The sequence below is a fragment of the Rattus norvegicus genome, chromosome 15 (assembly GCF_021556685.1).
Source record: "Rattus norvegicus strain SHRSP/BbbUtx chromosome 15, alternate assembly SHRSP_T2T, whole genome shotgun sequence".
Taxonomy (NCBI): Eukaryota; Metazoa; Chordata; class Mammalia; order Rodentia; family Muridae; genus Rattus; species Rattus norvegicus.
In genome coordinates this window covers 71668844-71692087 of record NC_141548.1, presented here as the reverse complement: position 1 = coordinate 71692087, position 23244 = coordinate 71668844, and positions in this window count along the sequence as shown.

The following is a 23244-nucleotide window of genomic DNA, read 5'->3' as shown; positions in this document are numbered from 1 at the left end:
TTGTGCTTGCTCTCAGGCTCTCTCTCTCTCTCCCCCCACTCTGGAAGTCTCACAAACTTCATCTTGGCCAACAGATTTTTTTTGACAGGTAATGCTTCCACACATTCCACAATAGCTTATCCCTAAATGACTGCTATTTCCCTAGTCCATTTCCTTGAAGTAGTGTAGTTATTTTATATGCAACCAAATCCCTTTGTCTCTGTAATAAAGTAAATTAAATAAACAGAGACACACAAAAAATTTTAAAATGGATATAACAAGCAAGGTTAAAGCAGTAATAAAATGTCTTTCTACTGAAAAATGTTCATGTCCAGAAAAAAAATCACTCCTGAAGCTTTTAAAAAATTTAGAAAAACTAGAACTTGCAGTGCCCAAACTTTTCTAAATATGACATAAATAATAGCAAGCCTACTTTGAAAACCCAATATGACCTCAATGGCAAAACTAGATAAGGATAATATCACACAAAGAGCGATACAGGAAAGTTAATGGGAACTTACATAATAGCACTATATGAAATATTTGCAATTGATCATTTGTTTCTAAATTGCTACCTCTATATATGATCTAGTGTAAGCATGGGTGTACTAGTACATCTATCATATACCACTTTTAATTTCTGTGGGTACCTGTGTTCAGGTTGGCATTGCATCACCTATGTAAATTACATAGGCATATTTATCATATCTGTATATGTGACCATGGGGTTTTGCTATCTTCTGGTGTCCTCCAAAATTCCTTTAGTATTTTATTATAAAATTACTTAATTTTAGTTTAGACTGAGGTAGTTTATTTTCAATGAATATAGTTGTCTTAGACACTTTGTTTACAGTGAGGTGATTGTGGATGTACAGGATAGATACTGATATCTGTACTCTATTTATGTAGCATTTGGCTGAAAATGTTTATCAATGTGAGTTTGCTGGAAAAGCCTTTTAGGTCTTTTCATTGAACAAGTTATCATCTACATAAAGGTATAAAGAAGCAGTTCATTTCCTCTGTATATCTGTTTTATTTGTTTCTATTGACGTATGACTCTGGGAAAGATGTACAGCAATGTATGCAGCAAGAACAAAGAGTGTTTGCTACTATGTCCTATCCAATGTTAGGAAACATGCTGGCATTTTTTCCTTTCAGTATAATGTTGATCGGTATCAATTTAAATTATAGCCTTAACTATGTTGACATATGCACTTATATGTATGGTTTCTTCAAATTTTATATGTAAGAAAAGAGACATAGAAAATTTTGAGACCATTGTTTGTTAATCAACTGCTCCCAAACATGAGACATTCCCTGGACTGGCTGATACACCTCATTCTATTCAATTTAAGAAAACAGGTTTTCTCTATCCCAGTAGATATAAATAAGAGTTCAGCTGGTAATCTTTACTGGATAGGCTTACATTCACTTATTAATTCTTTCATCCATTAGTTCATTCACTTTAATATAACAAAATAAAATACATTATGATAGCAAATTTACATAGAAGTCTAAAAAGAGCATCCAATAGAAGGAAAAGAGTACAAGAGAAATACTTTGAGAAGAATCAAAGACACAGTGGTTCTCATAATCAGGAATTCCATAAAAACACTAAACTGCATGCTATAAAATATATGCACACAATCTATGCAGGCCGTAAGCATGATAGTTCCAATTCTGTGAATTTGTATGAACTTTACTCATGTTGATTCAGAGAGGCTTCTTTTCTAAAAGTCCTCAATCCCCTCTGGCACTTATACTCTTCCTGCTTCCTCTTCCACAAAATAGACTAGTATTTGTTATTCCATGGTTATTACTAATCACTATGATGCAATTCTACAATGAATATTACCCACTGGAACCCAAAACTCTACACTTTAAAGAGAAAAAGAACACAGAAATCTTTAATATTGGGGCCAAGATTTTGCTGAAGGAGATGGGAAACCTAATGAAGAATGGGATGAAGGAATGCTAGGCTTTCAACGTCTAAAATGGCAGATTATGCTATGAAGCAAAGAAAAGACTTAAGGAAATGTAATTCAGGGAAAGATAATACTACATTCCAAGAAGGCTGCTGAGCTTGCCAATATAGGTCACATGTCTCTGACTTTAGAATCATAAAAATATGGGAGTTAAAAAAGTAATGAAGTATACATTTGAAGCTAATTAAAGCTACTGAGACTAGTAGTGTGGCTGAGGATCCTTTGCATGGAAGCTCATTGAGAACATTTAGTGAAGTTGTATAAGTGAAACCTGGATTGTGTTGTATTCTCCAAGATGTTGTCAGTGTCCAATGCCTTTCTCTGTTGTCTGCCGAGGAGAACTATAGATAGGGAGGGAAAGCACACACAGAGGGAAAGGTGTTTTAGTCAATAAATCTAGAAGGAAAGAGGCATCAATATCCATTGTCGCCAACGAACTAAAGCACTTGAGATTTCTCTACTGTGCTTTGGTTTTGATTGTGTTCATTATTCTCTCAAATTGTTTTCTATGTAGTGTTGAGGCCTATGGTCTTTCCCATTATTCATTTCCTCATGCCTATTGCTTTGTCCTCATTCTTCTCTTCCCTTTGAGTTGTGCTCCTTAGACAATGAGTGTGGCTTCTCAGATTGCTATGAAATATAAATATTCCCACAAACTCCCTGATCCCCATGACTTTCACACTTTTAAAATTTTTAGACTTCCTCCGTGTCATTGCTTTGTAAATGTCTCTAGATTCTCCAAAACTCTGAGATTTGATTGAGTGTAGTCTTTGTTAATGGTCTTTTCTCTTGCAATGAGAATAATCTGTGGTGAGGGGATAATATCACACTTACTGGTCCATAAAGAACAAATATTTAGAATGTAGTTTTGTATTATTTAGTTTAGTAAAGTGATGGTTAAATGTCCTACAAGATTCATGACTCCACTAGCCTTGGGGATCTGGCTGGGTTTCAAATACCAGACATGAAATTATTCTTGTTGTGTGAGTCTAAAGTACATTTACAGAGCTGTTAAAAAAATGACTTCATGGGGCTGGGGATTTAGCTCAGTGGTAGAGCCCTTACCTAGGAAGCGCAAGGCCCTGGGTTCGGTCCCCAACTCCGAAAAAAAGAACCAAAAAAAATGACTTCATGAAATATTTAGTCAAAAGAATGGAACTAGAAAATATCATCCTAAGTGAGGTAAGCCAAACAAAACTAACTAACTCTCTCTCTCTCTCTCTCTCTCTCTCTCTCTCTCTCTCTCTCTCACACACACACACACACACACACACACTAGAGTGTGACATGCACTCACTCATAAGTGGGTATTACCTCAAAACCTCAGAATATCCAAGATAAAATCCACAGACCACTTGCAGTTCAAGAAGAAAGACAACAAAAGTGTGGATGCTTCAGTCATTCTTAGAAGGAGGAAATAAGGAGACAAAATTTGGAGCAGAGACTGAAGGAAAGACCATCCAGAGCCTGACCCCCTGGGGTTCCAGTCCATATGCAGCCACAAAACCCACACAATAATGCTTATGCCAAGAAGTGCATGATGACAGGAGCCTGATATAACTGTCTCCTGAGAGGCTCTGCCAGAACATGACATACAAAGGCAGATGCTCGCAGCCAAGTGTGGAACTAAGAATGGGGTCACCAATGGAGGATTTAAAGCAAGGACTGAAGGAGCTGAATAAAGTATTGGAGGAGCTAAAGGGGTTTTCAACCCCATAAGAACAACAATCACAGCTCCCAGGGACTAAACCACCAATCAAAGTGTACACATGGATAGACCCATGGCTCCAGCTGCATATGTAGCAGATCATGGCCTTGTTAGGCACCAAAGGGAGGAGAAGCCCTTTTTCCTAACAAGGCTGGATCCCCCAATGTAGGGGGATGTCAGGGCAGGATGGCGGGACAGGGTGGGTGGATGAGTAAGTTAATGCCCTCATAGAAGAAGGGAGAGAAGAGATTGAGTATGTAGTTTTTGGAGAAGAAACAGTGAAAGGAAATGTAAATAAGTGAAAAAATTCAATAATAAAAAATGGGGTACGGAGCTAAACAAAATTTCTAACCTGAGGACTATTCAATGGCTGACAAGCACCTAAAAAGTATTCAACATCCTTAGTCATCAGGGAAATTCAAATCAATAAAACCCTGAGATTCTAAATATATCCAACAAAGTTTCTAAGATCAAAATCTCAGGTAACTGCAGATGTAGAGAAAGAGAAAAATACTTCTCCATTAATGATGGAATTGGAAGCTGGTGCAACCACTTTAGAAATCAATCTAGCAATTTCTCAGAAAATTGGAAATAGTGCTACCTGCAGATCCAGCTATACCACTATTGGGTATATAACCAAACAATGCTTTGATATTTAACAAGGATACATGCTCCTATATGTTCATAGCAGTCTTATTTATAATGGCCAGAAACTGAAAGCAATCCAGATGTTCCTCAATGAAGGAATGAATACAGAAAATATGGTACATTTACACAATGGAATATGGCACAGCTGTGAACAAAGGTGACTTCATGAAATTTGCAGTTAAATTAATGGAAGTCGATAATATCATTCTGATTGGGTTAACCTAGACCAAAAAGGACATACATGGTATGTGTTTATTCATCAATGAATAATAGTGCAAAAGCTCAGAACTCACATGATTGAAATTACACATCATATGAACATTAACAATAAGGAAGGGCAAAGTTTGGATGCTTCAATCCCACTTACAAGGAGGGAAAATAATCATGGTACACACAGAATGCATGCGACATGTGTGGGAAAGGGGAGGATAAAAGGAAGGATCATGCATGGGAAGAGAAACTAGAGAAATCCAGAGGGCCAGAGAATGAATACAGATATGTAGTAGGAGTAGGGAGACCCAGGGGAACCACTGAAATATCCCAAATGTCAGGGGTTCGAGAGTCTCCCAAAACATAATGAGGAGGACTTTAGCGGAAGTTCTTCAGGAAGAGAGAACCTAAAGAGACCACCTCCAGAGATAACCATGGCATCCAGTTGAGGGATGGGGCCATCCACCCAACTGAAAATCTTTAACCCAGAATTGCTCCTGTCTAAAGGAAACACAGGGACAAAAAAAATGGAATAGAGACAGAATGAAAGGCCATGCAGAGATCACCTCAACTTAGGATCTATCAATACACAGACAACAAACGTGGACATTCTTGCTGATGCCAAGAAGTACTTGCAAACAGGATCCTGGTATAGCTGTCCTCAGAGGAGTTTTGCCAGCATCTGACTAACATAGATGCTTGTACTCACAGTCAACCATTATTATGAGCCCAGTGATTCGGATTGAAAAGTTTGGGGAAAAGCTGAAGGAGATAAAGGGGATTGCAACCCTATAGGAAGAAAAACAGTATCAATTAACCAGATATCTCAGATCTCCCAGAAACTAAACCACCAACCAAAGAGTATAGATAGTGGGTCCATGGCTTCAGATACATGTAGCAGAGATCTGCCTTACCTAGCTTCAGTGGGAGGTGAGGTGTTTGGTCCTGTGGAGGTTTGTTATACCAGACAAGTGGGATGCTTGAGGAGTGAGGTGGGAGTGTGTGCGTAAGTTGGAGAGCACCCTCTTAGAAGCAAAGGAGATGGGGGATGGGGTGTGGGAGGTTGTGTAAGGGAGACCTGGAAGTTGACCATTTGGAATGTAAATAAATAAATAAATTCATAATAATAAAAATAAATAAAAATTTCAATTAACATAGATGGTGAAACCAAGATATTCCATGACAAAACCAAATTTATGCAATATCTTTCTACAAATCCAGCCCTGTGAATGATAATGGATAGAAAACTCCAATACAAAGAGATAAACTATACCATACAGAAAGCAAGAATATAATTTCCTTGCAAGGAAAACAAAAGAGAGACAAACAAACACAATTCCAATTCTAACAAGAAAAATAACAGGAAGCGAAAATCACTATTCCTTAATATCTCTCAACATCAACGGACTCAATTCCCCCAAAAAAGACATAGACTAACAGAATAGATACGGAAAGATATATTGCTACATGCAGGAAACACACCACAGAGACAAAGACAGACACCACCTCAGAATAAATGGCTGGAAAAACATTTTCCAAGCAAATGGCATGAAGAAACAAGCTGGATTGCCATATCAAATAAAATTGACTTTCAACCAAGAGTCATTAAAAAAGATAAAGAAGGACACTTCATATTCATCAAACGAAAAAAATCCACTAAGATGAACTGTCAATCCTAAATATCTATGCTCCAAATGCAAGGGCACCTATGTTCTTAAAAGAAACCTTACTTAAGATCAAAGCACACATTTCACCTCTCACAATAATAGTAGGGGATTTCAACACCCCAATCTCATCATTGGACAGATCATAGAAACAGAAATTAAACAGAGATGTAGAGAAACTAAAAGAGTTTATGAACCAATCGGATATTACAGATATTTATAGAACATTCCATCCTAAAACTAAAGGATACACCTTCTTCTCAGCACCTCATGGAACCTTCTCCAAAATTGACCATACAGTCGGTCACAAAACAGGCTTTAACAGATACAGGAAGATAGAAATGATCCCACACATCCTATCAGATCACCACACATTAAGACTGGTCTTCAGTAACAACAATGATAACGACAGAAAGCCCACATATACATGGAAGTTGAACAATGCTCTACTCAATGACAACTAGGACAAGGAAGAAATAAAAAAGGAAATTAAAGACTTCTTAGAAATTAATGAAAATGAAGATACAGCATTTGTAATCTTATGGGACACAATGAAAGCGTTACTAAGAGGAAAACTCAACTCTGAGTGCCTGCAAACGAAACAGGAGAGAGAATATGTCAGCTGCTTGATAGCACAGCTTAAAGCTCTAGAACAAAAAAGAAATAAATAAACCCAAGGGGAGTAGAAGGCAGGAAATAATCAAACTCAGAGCTGAAATCAAACAAGTAGAAATGAAAAGGACTATGCAAAGAATCAACAAAAGCAGCAGCAGCTTTTTCTTTGAGAAAATCAACAAGATAGTTAAACCCTTACCCACAGTAACCAGAGGTCACAGACAGTGTATCCAAATTAAGAAATTCAGAAATGAAAAAGGAGACATAACAACAGAATCTGAAGAAATTAAAAAAAATCATGAGATCCTACTACAAAAGCCAATATTCATTAAAACTGAAAAATCTAGAGGAAATGGACAATTTTCTAGACAGATAACAGGTACCAAAGTTAAATCAGGAACAAATAAACCATTTAAACCAACCCTGTTACTCCTAAAGAAATAGAAGCAGTTATTAAAAGTCTCCCAACCAAAAAAAAAAATTCAGGTCCAGATGGTCAGGTCAGTACAGAATTCTATCAGACCTTCATAGAAGACCTCATACCAATACTATCAAAACTATTCCACAAAATTGAAACAGATGGAGCACTACCAAATTTTATCTATGAAGTCACAATTACTCTTATACCAAAACTACACAAAGACCCAACAAAGAAAGAGAACTTTAGACAAATTTCCCTTAAGAATATCGATACAAAGGGGTTGGGATTTAGCTCAGTGGTAGAGCGCTTGCCTAGCAAGCGCAAGACCCTGGGTTCGGTCCCCAGCTCCGGAAAAAAAGAAAAAGAAAACAAAAAGAATATCGACACAAAAATGCTCAATAAATTCTTGCAAACCGAATCCAAGATCACAATATAATGATCATCCATCATGATCAAGTAAACTTCATCCCAGGGATGTAGGGATGGTTTAATATACGAAAATCCATCAATATAATCCACTGTATAATCAACCTGAAAGATAAGAACCACATGGTCATTTCATTAGATGCTGAGAAAGCATTTGACAAAATTCAACACCCCTTAATGATAGAAGTCCTGGAAATATCAGGAATTCAAGGCCCATATCTAAACATAGTAAAAGCAATATACAGCAAACCCGTAGCTAACATCAAACCAAATGGAGAGAAACTGGAGGCAATCCCACTAAAATCAGGAATGAGACAAGGCTGCCCACTATCTCCCTAATTATTCAATATAGTTCTTGAAGTCTTTGCCAGAGTAATCAGACAGTGAAAGGAAGTCAAAGGGATAAAGATTGGAAGGGGAAAAAAATCAAAATATCACCATTTGAAGATGATAGGATAGTGTACTTAAGTGACCCCAAAAGTTCCACCAGAGAACTTCTTAACCTGATACACAATTCAGAAAAGTGTCAGGGTATAAAATTAACTCAAACAAATCAGTACTCAAAGGATAAACAGCCTGAGAAGGAAATTAAGGAAATGACACCCTTCACAATAGTCCCAAATAACATAAAATATTTTAGTGTGACTTTAACAAAGCAAGTGAAAGATCTGTATGATAAGAACTTCAAATCTCTGAACAAAGAAATTGAGGAAGAAACCAGAAATCCATGCTCATGGATTGGCAGGATTCATATAGTAAAGATGGTGATTTTGCAAAAAGCAATCTACAGATTCAATGCAATTCCCATCAAAATTCCTGCTCAATTATTTATAGAGATAGAAAGAGCAATTTAAAAATTCACTTGAAATAACAAAAAAAAGATAGCTAACACTACACTCAACAATAAAAGAACATCTGGGAGAATCACCATACCTGACTTCAAGCAGCATTACAGAGCAACAGTCAGAAAAATTGTATGGTATTGGTACAGAGACAAACAGGTAGATCAGTGGAACAGAATTGAAGACCCAGAAATGAACCCACACACCCATAGCACCTTGATATTTGACAAAGGAGCTAAAACCATCCAACAGAAGAAAGATATCATTTTGAACAAATGGTGCTGGTTCAACTGGAGGTCAGCATGTAGAAGAATGCAAATTCATCCATTCTTATCACCATGTACAAAGCTTAAGTCAAAGTAGATCAAGGACTTTCACATCAAACCAGATACACTCAAACTAATAGAAGAAAAAGTGAGGAAGAGTCTTGAACCCATGGGCAATGGGGAAAATTTCCTGAACAAAACACCAATGGCTTATGCTCTAAGATCAAGAATCGACAAATGGGACCTCATAAAACTGCAAAACTTTTTTAAAGCAAAAGGCATTGTCATTAGGACAAACGGGAACCAACAGATTGGGAAAAGATCTTTACCAATCCTACATCTGATAGAGGGCTAATATCCAAAATATACAAAGAACTCAGGAATTTAGACTTCAGAGAGCTGAATCACCCTATTAAAAATGGGGTACAGAGCTAAACAAAATATTCTCAGCTGAGGATTATCAAATGGCCAAAAAACACCTAAAGAAATGTTCAACATCCTTACTCATCAGGGAAATGCAAACAAAACAAATCTAAGATTCCATCTCACACCAGTCAGAATGGCTAAAATACAAACTCAGGTGACAGCAGATGCTGGCGAGGATGTGGAGAAAGAGGAACATTCCTCCTGTTTTTAGGGGGATGGCAAACTGGTACAACCACTCTGGAAATCAGTCTGGAGGTTCCTCAGAAAATTAGATATTATGCTACCTGAGGACCCAGCTATACCTCTCTTGGGCATATACTCAAAAGATGCCCCAACATATAACAAAGACACATGCTCCACTATGTTCATAGCAGCCTTATTTATAATAGCCAGAAGCTGGAAAGAACCCAGATGCCCTTCAACAGAGGAATGGATTAAAAAAAAATGTGTTACATCTACACAATGGAATATTACTCAGCTATCAAAAACAATGACTTCATGAAATTCATAGACAAATGGAATGAACTAGAAAATATCATCCTGAGTGAGGTTACTCAATCACATAAAAACACACTTGATATGCACTCATTGATAAGTGGATATTAGCCAAAAACCTCAAATTACCCAAGATGCAATCTACTGACCACAGGAAGCTCAAGAAGAAAGATGACCAAAATGCAGATGTTCCCACTCCTTCTCATAAAGGGAGAAAATATTCATAGGAAGGGATATGGAAGCAAAGTTTAGAGCAAAGACTCAAGGAATGACCATTCAGAGCCTGACACACATGTGGCCCATATATATACAGTCAACAAAACTAGATAAGAATGATGAAGCTAAAAAATGCATGCAGAAAAGGACTGCACATAGACCTCTCCTGAGAAACACATCTATGTCCAATACAGAGGTCAAACCACCAAACTGAAAATAGGACCCCCTTGGGGGGAATTAGAGGAAATATTGAAAGAGTTGAAGGCGCTTGCAACCCCATAAAAAGAATGCCAACCAACCAGAGCTTCCAGGGATTAAACCACTACCGAAAGACTATACATGGACTTACCCAGGCCTCCAACTGCCTATGTAGCAGAAAATAGCATTGTTGGGACAGCAGTGGAAGGGAAAGCCCATGGTTTTGCCAAAGTTGGTCCCCCAGTGCAGGGGAATATAAGGGAGGGCAGGAAGAGGGGATGTATAGGGGGAATACCCATATGATGGAGGAGGAGGGGAGGGAATGAGGGCTTATAAACATGAAACTGTGAAGGGGAATAACCTTTGAAATATAAGTAAAAATATATATAATAATAATTTAAAATTTTTTCTATAGAAAAATTTTTAAAAAAGTCTGCTGCAAAAACCTCTTTTCTTATGGGTTTTATGAAATTCTTCAAATTCTATTATTAATATATTAACTAGTAAAAGGAAAACACATGTGTTAGCTTTTTATAAGATATGCAAAAATAAAATTTTATCCATGAAAATGAAGAGCATTGCTAGTGTGTTCCAAAAAGGGTGGACCATTGACGATGTGAACACTTGTCAGTACTAAATGGCTACAATATTCATTCTCATTATTTCAATGTCATTTCTCCAACACATGTATGTTGGTACTTCAGAGCTACAGGAAAAAGGAGGACACATATTTTATCTGTTTTCTATTTTGTCTTTTTCTGAGGATGCAAGGCAAATCGATAATGACTGATATGATAATATACATCGTTAGTCTTGAAAAATTATACTAGTATTGGCCTTAACTTCAGACATCAAGCAGAGTCTTGAACTAAACAATTATCCACGACACAGAATACATACCAGAAAATTAACTGCTTTTAAATTACAGGAAAATTGTTCCAGATAATGACTGTAGAAACATGGGAATGGTAATGAAAAAGTCACAAGGCAAACCTACAAAATCTGTGTCCCATTGCCAACAGTGGTATCCCTTCTTAAACAGAAAAAGCACTTCACCATCTGCACAAATATGCTTCTAAAGCAGTCTTTCCTAGTCTTTGAAATTACCTACTGTAAGGCTGACATAATGACTACACAGTGCGAGCAATGAAGTTTCCACCCATGCTAAGTTCCATTGTCAATGTTTTCATTATTACTTTCATTACGGTACATGCTTTGACGTCCTAGGAAGGTAAATGGATGGAAGGGTGAGCTTCCAATATGAAGAACAAAAGCAGCTGGTATTAAGGGCCAGTGTTTCATACTCAAGGAAACATCTGTGTGTTTTCTCTGGCCAGAAAGTTCTCATATATCTGAGCATCGTAAAGATATTTACATCATATGTTAAATGTACCTAAATATAAGACATGTGTTTTTGTTGAAACTATACAGAGATGATTTTATGGGATAGATTCACTTTTACATTACAATACCATCAAGAAATTTTCAGCTCAAATCATGCATCTTCATTATAAGTACATATGTGTATATTTTTAGGTAAATAAAAAAATGATAATCTCAGGAAAATGCAGATACAAAGAGTGGAGCAGACTCTGAAGGAAAGGCTATACAGAGACTGGCCTACCTTGGGATCCATCCCGTCTACAGATCCAAACCCAGACACTGTTGCTGATGCCAATAACTGCTTACTAACAGGAACCCAGTAAAGCTGTTACCTGAGAGGCTCTACCAGAGCTGGACCAATACAAATGAGGATGAATACAGACAAATATCAGACTGAGCATGGGGACCTCAATGGAGAATTTAGTTCAAGGACTGAAAGAGCTGAAGAGGGTTGCAGCCAAGTTCTTTTTAACCTTTGATAATCATCTAACTATTGTTTGTTGGAAGATTGTTGTCAGAATGAAGTTTCCATTGGATGAGAACATCTAGACATTAGCTGGTACACCCAGATCAGACCCTTGTGTTGACACAATAGAATTCACCGTTATTAACAGAGGAGCAGTGATCTATTCTACATTTACAATACTCAGAGACAAAGAAAAGTGAACCAAAGTCCGAACAGACTTTTTCTGAATCTGGGTGAAATTCTATTATACAAAAAGTGAAAATAAAACTTTCCAATAGCAAAGCCAAAAATGCAAATGCAAGGCAAAAGTGAACTGAACATTTCCTTGTGAAAGGCCCGAGTTTCTGCACGAATATCCCCTGCAGGTCTTTGCCATGTGAAGACACAATTCCATAGACCAGAACAGGAGAGGCGTCTGCATTTTACTTGTTCACCTTTTTAGGCATTTGTCCACCGACATATGTAAGTGTGTATGTATGTATATATGTATGTATGTATATATGCATGTATACTCATATAATGTATATGTATAAGCATAATATAATATATTGCTATGTATATGTACAATGTAATATATGTTATATACATGCAAATGTACATCTATATTTTTTCTTGTGTATAAATATATATATATATACATGCAACATGTATATAAATGTGTATGTGAATATGTTTTTACACACATGAATTTAAAAATATTTATATGTGTTTGTATAACAACAATATTTCAAGAAAAATAGATGGAATTTAGAAGGGAGTAGTAATTACATGGAAGGAATGGGGGCACAGAAAGCAAAGGGAAAATAATATAATTATAGTTAAATTCAATAAAAGAAATGAAAACAAGGATTCTTTTTAAATATTTCGTATTTTGATGTAAGTGGAATTATTCATCTAAGAAAAATATATTGGTCATCCTTTGAAGAGCAATTATGACTAGAATAGGCAATGAAGGGAACATGAACAATGGTTTAATAATTAAAAAACAACCCAATGACAATCTGGGTTAGAATGTCTTCTATGTGTACATCATCAGTGAAAGAAAAATTAAGAAAATGTAAGTTATACATAACAATATACCCCCACCTTAGGTGAAATGAATGTTAGTTTTGTATAATTTTGTAGAAAAGGTTATAGGGATCATATTGTATGCCTATAGTAATTTGAGTACCATAGTATTACTTGGAGAAAAAAGCGAACCTCATGTGTAATTTCCTGTATGTTCTTTAATTCATATCTTCATTTGTCAATACCTGCATTTCCCATCCTAAATTATTAATCATTCAATGACATGCTACTTGCTAACTTTAGTCCAGTGGCTTATCCAAAGCTTCAACCTCCTGGGTGTTAATCTATCAGTGGGAACAGTTCCAACCATAATTTTCTCAGTCTTGATCATGACTCACTCATATGGCCCAGTGAAACAAATTGAAATGTTCTTATACCATTGATCTGACTTCTGGGCCTTTGTAAATCTTACTTCTCTAATTAGCCTCTAAAAGGAAATTGCAATATATAGATTCATGGAAAAGTGTAAGAACAAGAGAAATGTTTTTAATAGTTTCAGGGAGAATTTGTAACTGCCAGTGTGTTGGAGTTCAACTTAAACTGTGATTGTCTCTGTTAAAATAAATATCTCAGAAAATATACTCCATGATTTGATCCTATGCACAAGAATAAAATGAAAAAAAGGAAATGAAAAAAAATCATTTCATTTTTATGTTGAAACGTTGAACATTTCAATGCTCCAGTCTCATATATCTACAATTATACTATGTGTTCTAACCTGGGCTCATTTATCCAAATTCAACAGATTTTCAAATTGTCTCAGTTATCTAGAAACTATATTTTGCTGAATATTTTTTTACCAAACAATGTGTATTTTAAGTGATGATAATCCTATATATGACAGTCAAGTAGCTTTTCCCTCATGTTCTTGAAAAGTAGTAAATTACTTTTAAAATGTTTTATAAAGTCAATATTTTAAACTATATATGGATATATATATATATCAATGAATGAAAGTTAATTTAGCTTTAATTATCCCCCAGAATTCAAATTACATTCAGATATTTATTTTTTTAATTCATAAAAACAAAATATCTATGGGTGTGACAATAATAATCTCTTTAGGGACGGGGTTCACATAGCACTCTTTGCCTTTGAACCAGCTCTGTATACTTACATGGCTCTGAACTCACAGAGAGATACACTGCAAGCTGAGTGCAGGAATTAAGGGCATATACAGATGATGTAGTACAATTTTACTTAACATTTTTGGAGCATAGCATTTGGTTGGCCCTGTTTATCATATATTTCATGGATAAGCCCCTATTCCAATGAAAATGTATACTACTCAAGAGAATTCCATTTACGTTCATTTTTGCTGCTATTTTTCTGTTTTGTTGCTCTGTTTATACAGTGGCTAACATGGGAAGCAGTACCTCCTCTGAGAAGGAAATTGCTCCATTCTAGAGCTGCAAGAAATGTATGAAGTAGTGAGCAGAAGAGATGAAGTAGTCATTCTGTTAGAGAACTAAATGTGTTGGAGAGAAAGAAGCAAGACAGGAATAAGATCACAATTAGTGGAGAAAAGGGAATTACAAACTGTATATTAAACTCTACATGTAGAAAATATTTTCTGAAAGAAAAGGCTTAAAATTAATACTAAGCAGAAAAGCGTAGGGCATAAGATTATTTTTGTAGGGAAGGTTTTAGGCAAACGATAAAACATGCATGAGGTGCCTCAGATACAAAATGTTTGTAATGTTCAAGGATCATGAAGAAGATCAAGTATGCAACTGGGCAGAAAGTGAGAGAAAGAAATAGATAAGGAAAAAATATTGTCATGACTGTACTAGTGGCGTTGACTGTGTGGTGGTGTCCTTTGACAAACTAAAAATCAAACACGATGGAAATATTTGGTTATCCTTAGGTATACATTTCCAGAACAGAATGTCATCATTTGTAGATTTTTATGTCTTGGTGAAATATCACATTAATCCAGCAACTTATGTTGACTTTGAAGTAGTCTTTTCTATTCAGACACTAATTGCACAGAATCATAACTGATTGCAAGAGTTAGGGGGTTGCTCAATGGCTCTCTCTTTTAAAATACTGAACTTTAATCCCCACGATACTTATAAAAGAAGAACAATTTGGTTCTTTGACTTGTAAAAGTAAAAGCTCATATCCTTTGATTTAGTGACAAGTGGGGTAACGAGTGGCTCATCACATTTGATCTGCTGAGCGATAAAGAGGGGAACTTCAATGCGAACATCACACAGACCTCTTGCCATGCAAGCTTTTGTTCCATGTGGCTGCCGCTTTGAGCTCTTAAAAGCATTTCCTTCACGTTACTCTCTGAAGTTGGTTGCTTTACTGAAAAGGGTTCCTCGTTGTCCAGGAATTTCACAACTGCTGTAAATTAGGTGACAGCTTAACGGTGGCTTTCTTTGAAAACATGATCTTGCTTTTATTTTTCTAATCTTGAATATCCAGAATCTAAAAATAACACCAGTGTACTCTGACACATCGCAAAATAGAAAAGATTGAAATGTCCAGCGTGAAATCAGCAAGTCTATTTTAAGTATATGTACTTATGATTTATACATATGAACACATGCATAAAAATTAACTACAAAATATCATCCTGAGTGAGGTAACCCAAACACAAAGAAACACACATGGTATGCACTAACTGATAAGTTAGCCCAAAAGCTCGAATTACGCAAGATATAATCCACAGACAACATGAAGCTCAAGAAGCAGGACCAAAGAGCAGATGCTTCAGTCCTTATTAAAAGGGGAACAAAAATACTCACTCATAGGAGGGGATATGGATACAAAGTTCGGAGCAGAGACTGAAGGAATGGCCATTCAGAGCCTGCCCCACCTGGGGATCTACCCACATACATACAGCTACCAAACCCAGACAATATTGCTCATGACAAGAATTGCTTGCACACAGAAAACTGATATAGTGATCTCCGGAAAGGCTTAGTCAGAGCTAGACAAATACAGAGGCAAATGCTAGCAGCAAAACATGGAACGGGGAACTGGGTCTCCATTGGAGGAATTGGAGAAAGGATTGAATGAGCAGAAGGATTGTAATGCATAAGAACAACAATGCCAAACAACCGTAGCTCCCAGGGACTAAAGCACTACCCAAAGACTAACATGGACAGACCCATGGCTCCAGCTGCATATGTAGCAAAGAAAGGCCTTGTTGGGTACCAATGGAAGAAGAAGCCCTTGTTCCTGCTAAGGCTGGACCGCCCCCAGTTTAGAGGAATATCAGGGTGGAGGAGGCGGGAACAGGAGTGTTTGGGGAAGGGAAACATCCTTATAAAAGAAAGGGAGGGGGATGGGGTAGGTGGCTTATGGACAGGGAAACTAGTAAAAGGAATAACTTTAGGAATGTAAATAAAAAATATCCCATTAAAAAAAATTCACTACTAAATATTTTATATTTTACCTTTATTGTTTTACTTTATGTTGATGCTTACTATGTTCTCATGTCCTTATTTTCTACTTTCTTTTTTTTTTTATTAACTTGAGTATTTCTTATATACATTTCGAGTGTTAATCCCTTTCCCGGTTTCCGGGCAAACATCCCCCTCCCCCCTCCCCTTCCTTATGGGTATTCCCCTCCCAACCCTCCCCCCATTGCCGCCCTCCCCCCATAGACTAGTTCACTGGGGGCTCAGTCTTAGCAGGACCCAGGGCTTCCCCTACCACTGGTGCTCTTACTAGGATATTCATTGCTACCTATGGGGTCAGAGTCCAGGGTCAGTCCATGTATAGTCTTTAGGTAGTGGCTTAGTCCCTGGAAGCTCTGGTTGCTTGGCATTGTTGTACTTTTGGGGTCTCGAGCCCCTTCAAGCTCTTCCAGTTCTTTCTCTGATTCCTTCAATAGGGGACCTATTCTCAGTTCAGTGGTTTGCTGCTGGCATTCGCCTCTGTATTTGCTGTATTCTGGCTGTGTCTCTCAGGAGCGATCTACATCCGGCTCCTGTCGGTCTGCACTTCTTTGCTTCATCCATCTTGTCTAATTGGGTGGCTGTATATGTATGGGCCACATGTGGGGCAGGCACTGAATGGGTGTTCCTTCAGTCTCTGTTTTAATCTTTGCCTCTCCCTTCCCTGCCAAGGGTATTCTTTTTCCTCATTTAAAGAAGGAGTGAAGCATTCACATTTTGATCATCCGTCTTGAGTTTCGTTTGTTCTAGGGATCTAGGGTAATTCAAGCATTTGGGCTAATAGCCACTTATCAATGAGTGCATACCATGTATGTCTTTCTGTGATTGGGTTAGCTCACTCAGGATGATATTTTCCAGTTCCAACCATATGCCTACGAATTTCATAAACTCGTTGTTTTTGATAGCTGAGTAATATTCCATTGTGTAGATGTACCACATTTTCTGTATCCATTCCTCTGTTGAAGGGCATCTGGGTTCTTTCCAGCTTCTGGCTATTATAAATAAGGCTGCGATGAACATAGTGGAGCACGTGTCTCTTTTATATGTTGAGGCATCTTTTGGGTATATGCCCAAGAGAGGTATAGCTGGATCCTCAGGCAGTTCAATGTCCAATTTTCTGAGGAACCTCCAGACTGATTTCCAGAATGGTTTTACCAGTCTGCAATTCCACCAACAATGGAGGAGTGTTCCTCTTTCTCCACATCCTCGCCAGCATCTGCTGTCACCTGAGTTTTTGATCTTAGCCAATCGCACTGGTGTGAGGTGAAATCTCAGGGTTGTTTTGATTTGCATTTCCCTTATGACTAAAGATGTTGAACATTTCTTTAGGTGTTTCTCAGCCATTCGGCATTCCTCAGCTGTGAATTCTTTGTTTAGCTCTGAACCCCATTTTTTAATAGGGTTATTTGTTTCCCTGCGGTCTAACTTCTTGAGTTCTTTGTATATTTTGGATATAAGGCCTCTATCTGTTGTAGGATTGGTAAAGATCTTTTCCCAATCTGTTGGTTGCCGTTTTGTCCTAACCACAGTGTCCTTTGCGTTCAGAAGCTTTGCAGTTTTATGAGATCCCATTTGTCGATTCTTGATCTTAGAGCATAAGCCATTGGTGTTTTGTTCAGGAAATTTTTTCCAGTGCCCATGTGTTCCAGATGCTTCCCTAGTTTTTCTTCTATTAGTTTGAGTGTGTCTGGTTTGATGTGGAGGTCCTTGATCCACTTGGACTTAAACTTTGTACAGGGTGATAAGCATGGATTGATCTGCATTCTTCTACATGTTGCCCTCCAGTTGAACCAGCACCATTTGCTGAAAATGCTATCTTTTTTCCATTGGATGGTTTTGGCTCCTTTGTCAAAAATCAAGTGACCATAGGTGTGTGGGTTCATTTCTGGGTCTTCAATTCTATTCCATTGGTCTATCTGTCTGTCTCTGTACCAATACCATGCAGTTTTTATCACTATTGCTTTGTAATACTGCTTGAGTTCAGGGATAGTGATTCCCCCTGATGTCTTTTTATTGTTGAGGATAGCTTTAGCTATCCTGGGTTTTTTGTTATTCCAGATGAATTTGCAAATTGTTCTGTCTAAGTCTTTGAAGAATTGGATTGGTATTTTGATGGGGATTGCATTGAATCTGTAGATTGCTTTTGGTAAAATGGCCATTTTTACTATATTAATCCTGCCAATCCATGAGCATGGGAGATCTTTCCATCTTCTGAGGTCTTCTTCAATTTCTTTCCTCAGTGTCTTGAAGTTCTTATTGTACAGATCTTTTACTTGCTTGGTTAAAGTCACACCGAGGTACTTTATATTATTTGGGTCTATTATGAAGGGTGTCGTTTCCCTAATTTCTTTCTCGGCTTGTTTCTCTTTTGTATAGAGGAAGGCAACTGATTTATTTGAGTTAATTTTATACCCAGCCACTTTGCTGAAGTTGTTTATCAGCTTTAGTAGTTCTCTGGTGGAACTTTTGGGATCACTTAAATATACTATCATGTCATCTGCAAATAGTGATATTTTGACCTCTTCTTTTCCGATCTGTATCCCTTTGATCTCCTTTTGTTGTCTGATTGCTCTGGCTAGAACTTCAAGAACTATATTGAATAAGTAGGGAGAGAGTGGGCAGCCTTGTCTAGTCCCTGATTTTAGTGGGATTGCTTCAAGTTTCTCTCCATTTAGTTTAATGTTAGCAACTGGTTTGCTGTATATGGCTTTTACTATGTTTAGGTATGAGCCTTGAGTTCCTATTCTTTCCAGGCCTTTTATTATGAAGGGGTGTTGAATTTTGTCAAATGCTTTCTCAGCATCTAATGAAATGATCATGTGGTTCTGTTCTTTCAGTTTGTTTATATAATGGATCATGTTGATGGTTTTCCGTATATTAAACCATCCCTGCATGCCTGGGATGAAGCCTACTTGATCATGGTGGATGATTGTTTTGATGTGCTCTTGAATTCGGTTTGCCAGAACTTTATTGAGTATTTTTGCGTCGATATTCATAAGGGAAATTGGTCTGAAGTTCTCTTTCTTTGTTGTGTCTTTGTGTGGTTTAGGTATAAGAGTAATTGTGGCTTCGTAGAAGGAATTCGGTAGGGCTCCATCTGTTTCAATTTTGTGGAATAGTTTGGATAATATTGGTATGAGGTCTTCTATGAAGGTTTGATAGAATTCTGCACTAAACCCGTCTGGACCTGGGCTCTTTTTGGTTGGGAGACCTTTATTGACTGCTTCTATTTCCTTAGGAGTTATGGGGTTGTTTAACTGGTTTATCTGTTCCTGATTTAACTTCGACACCTGGTATCTGTCTAGGAAATTGTCCATTTCCTGAAGATTTTCACGTTTTGTTGAATATAGGTTTTTATAGTAAGATCTGATGATTTTTTTGAATTTCCTCTGAATCTGTAGTTATGTCTCCCTTTTCATTTCTGATTTTGTTAATTTGGACGCACTCTCTGTGTCCTCTCGTTAGTCTGGCTAAGGGTTTATCTATCTTGTTGATTTTCTCAAAGAACCAACTTTTGGTTCTGTTGATTCTTTCCAATGTCCTTTTTGTTTCTACTTGGTTGATTTCCGCTCTGATTTTGATTATTTCCTGCTTTCTGCTCCTCCTGGGTGTATTTGCTTCTTTTTGTTCTAGAGCTTTTAGGTGTGCTGTCAAGCTGCTGACATATGCTCTTTCCTGTTTCTTTCTGCAGGCACTCAGCGCTATGAGTTTTCGTCTTAGCACAGCTTTCATTGTGTCCCATAAGTTTGGGTATGTTGTATCTTCATTTTCATTAAATTCTAAAAAGTTTTTAATTTCTTTATTTTTTCCTTGACCAGGTTATCATTGAGTAGAGCATTGTTCAATTTCCACGTATATGTGGGCATTCTTCCCTTATTGTTATTGAAGACCAGTTTTAGGCTGTGGTGGTCCGATAGCACGCATGGGATTATTTCTATTTTTTTGTACCTGTTGAGGCCCGTTTTTTGACCAATTATATGGTCAATTTTGGAGAAAGTACCATAAGGAGCTGAGAAGATGGTATATCCTTTTGCTTTAGGATAGAATGTTCTATAAATATCCGTTAAGTCCATTTGGCTCATGACTTCTCTTAGTCTGTCGACATCACTGTTTAATTTTTGTTTCCATGGTCTGTCCATTGATGAGAGTGGGGTGTTGAAATCTCCCACTATTATTGTGTGAGGTGCAATGTGTGTTTTGAGCTTTAGTAAGGTTTCTTTTATGTATGTAGGTGCCCTTGTATTTGGGGCATAGATATTTAGGATTGAGAGTTCATCTTGGTGGATTTTTCCATTGATGAATATGAAGTGTCCTTCCTTATCTTTTTTGATGACTTTCAGTTGGAAATTGATTTTATTTGATATTAGAATGGCTACTCCAGCTTGCTTCTTCTGACCATTTGCTTGGAAAGTTGTTTTCCAGCCTTTCACTCTGAAGTAGTGTCTGTCTTTGTCTCTGAGGTGTGTTTCCTGTAGGCAGCAGAATGCAGGGTCCTCGTTGCGTATCCAGTTTGTTAATCTATGTCTTTTTATTGGAGAGTTGAGGCCATTGATATTGAGAGATATTAAGGAATAGTGATTATTGCTTCCTGTTATATTCATATTTGGATGTGAGGTTATGTTTGTGTGCTTTCATTCTCTTGGTTTTGTTGCCAAGACGATTAGTTTCTTGCTTCTTCTAGGGTATAGCTTTCCTCCTTATGTTGGGGTTTACCATTTATTATCTTTTGTAGTGCTGGATTTGTAGAAAGATATTGTGTAAATTTGCTTTTGTCATGGAATATCTTGGTTTCTCCATCAATGTTATTTGAGAGTTTTGCTGGATACAGTAACCTGGGCTGGCATTTGTGTTCTCTTATGGTCTGTATGACATCAGTCCAGGATCTTCTGGCCTTCATAGTTTCTGGCGAGAAGTCTGGTGTGATTCTGATAGGTCTGCCTTTATATGTTACTTCACCTTTTTCCCTTACTGATTTTAATATTCTTTCTTTATTTTGTGCGTTTGGTGTTTTGACAATTATGTGACGGGAGGTGTTTCTTTTCTGGTCCAATCTATTTGGAGTTCTGTAGGCTTCTTGTATGCCTATGGGTATCTCTTTTTTTAGGTTAGGGAAGTTTTCTTCTATGATTTTGTTGAAGATATTTACTGGTCCTTTGAGCTGGGAGTCTTCACTCTCTTCTATACCTATTATCCTTAGGTTTTTCTTCTCATTGAGTTCTGGATTTCCTGTATTTTTTGGACCAGTAGCTTTTTCCGCTTTACATTATCTTTGACAGTTGAGTGAATGATTTCTATGGAATTTTCTGCTCCTGAGATTCTCTCTTCCATCTCTTGTATTCTGTTGGTGAAGCTTGTATCTACAGTTCCTTGTCTCTTCTTTTGGTTTTCTATATCCAGGGTTGTTTCCATGTGTTCTTTCTTGATTGCTTCTATTTCCATTTTTAATTCCTTCAACTGTTTGATTGTGTTTTCCTGGAATTCTTTCAGGGATTTTTGTGTCTCCTCTCTATGGGCTTTTATTTGTTTATTTATGTTTTCCTGGAATTCTTTCAGGGATTTTTGTGTCTCCTCTCTATGGGCTTCTACTTGTTTATGTTTTCCTGGAATTCTTTCAGGCATTTTTGCGATTCCTCTCTGTAGGCTTCTACTTGTTCTCTAAGGGAGTTCTTCACTTCTTTCTTGAAGTCCTCCAGCATCATGATCAAAAATGATTTTGAAACTAGATCTTGCTTTTCTGGTGTGTTTGAATATTCCATGTTTGTTTTGATGGGAGAATTGGGCTCCGATGGTGCCATGTAGTCTTGGTTTCTGTTGCTTGGGTTCCTGCGCTTGCCTCTCGCCATCAGATTATCTCTAGTGTTACTTTGTTCTGCTCTTTCTGACAGTGGCTAGACTGTCCTATAAGCCTGTGTTTCAGGAGTGCTGTAGACCTGTTTTCCTCTCTTTCAGTCAGTTATGGGGACAGAGTGTTCTGCTTTCGGGCGTGTAGTTTTTCCTCTCTACAGGTCTTCAGCTGTTCCTGTGGGCCTGTGTCTTGAGTTCACCAGGCAGCTTACTTGCAGCAGAAAATTTGGTCTTACCTGTGGTCCCGAGGCTCAAGTTTGTTCGTGGGGTGCTGCCCACGGGCTCTCTGCAGCGGCAGCAACCAGGAAGACCTGTGCCGCCCCTTCAGGGAGCTTCAGTGCACCAGGGTTCCAGATGGTCTTTGGCTTTTTCCTCTGGCGTCCGAGATGTGTGTGCAGAGAGCAGTCTCTTCTGGTTTCCCAGGCTTGTCTGCCTCTCTGAAGGTTCAGCTCTCCCTCCCACGGGATTTGGGTGCAGAGAACTGTTTATCTGGTCCGTTTCCTTCAGGTTCCTGCGGTGTCTCAGGCAGGGGTCCTGCCGCTCCTGGGCCCTCCCCCACGGGAGCCCAGAGGCCTTATACAGTTTCCTCTTGGGCCAGGGATGTGGGCAGGGGTGAGCAGTGTTGGTGGTCTCTTCCGCTCTGCAGCCTCAGGAGTGCCCACCTGACCAGGCGGTTGGGTCTCTCTCTCACCGGGTCTGGGAGCAGAGAGCTGCTGCCCATTTTCTACTTTCTATATTGTTGTGTGTGAGCTGAGTAATTCTTACTTACAGTACTTATTTATATATTTTTATGAGTGGTAAATTTTGGGGTAAACTGTTCAGGACTGACATACTATTTCTTCACAAGTAGACAGATTTTACCTGCCTTTCCATCTCTTCAGTTTCTTCTAACTATGGAATATTTTCCTTCACTATGATCTTCTGAATTCTGAGGATTCCGTGGAGAATCATGTGAAAATTTTAATTTTAGC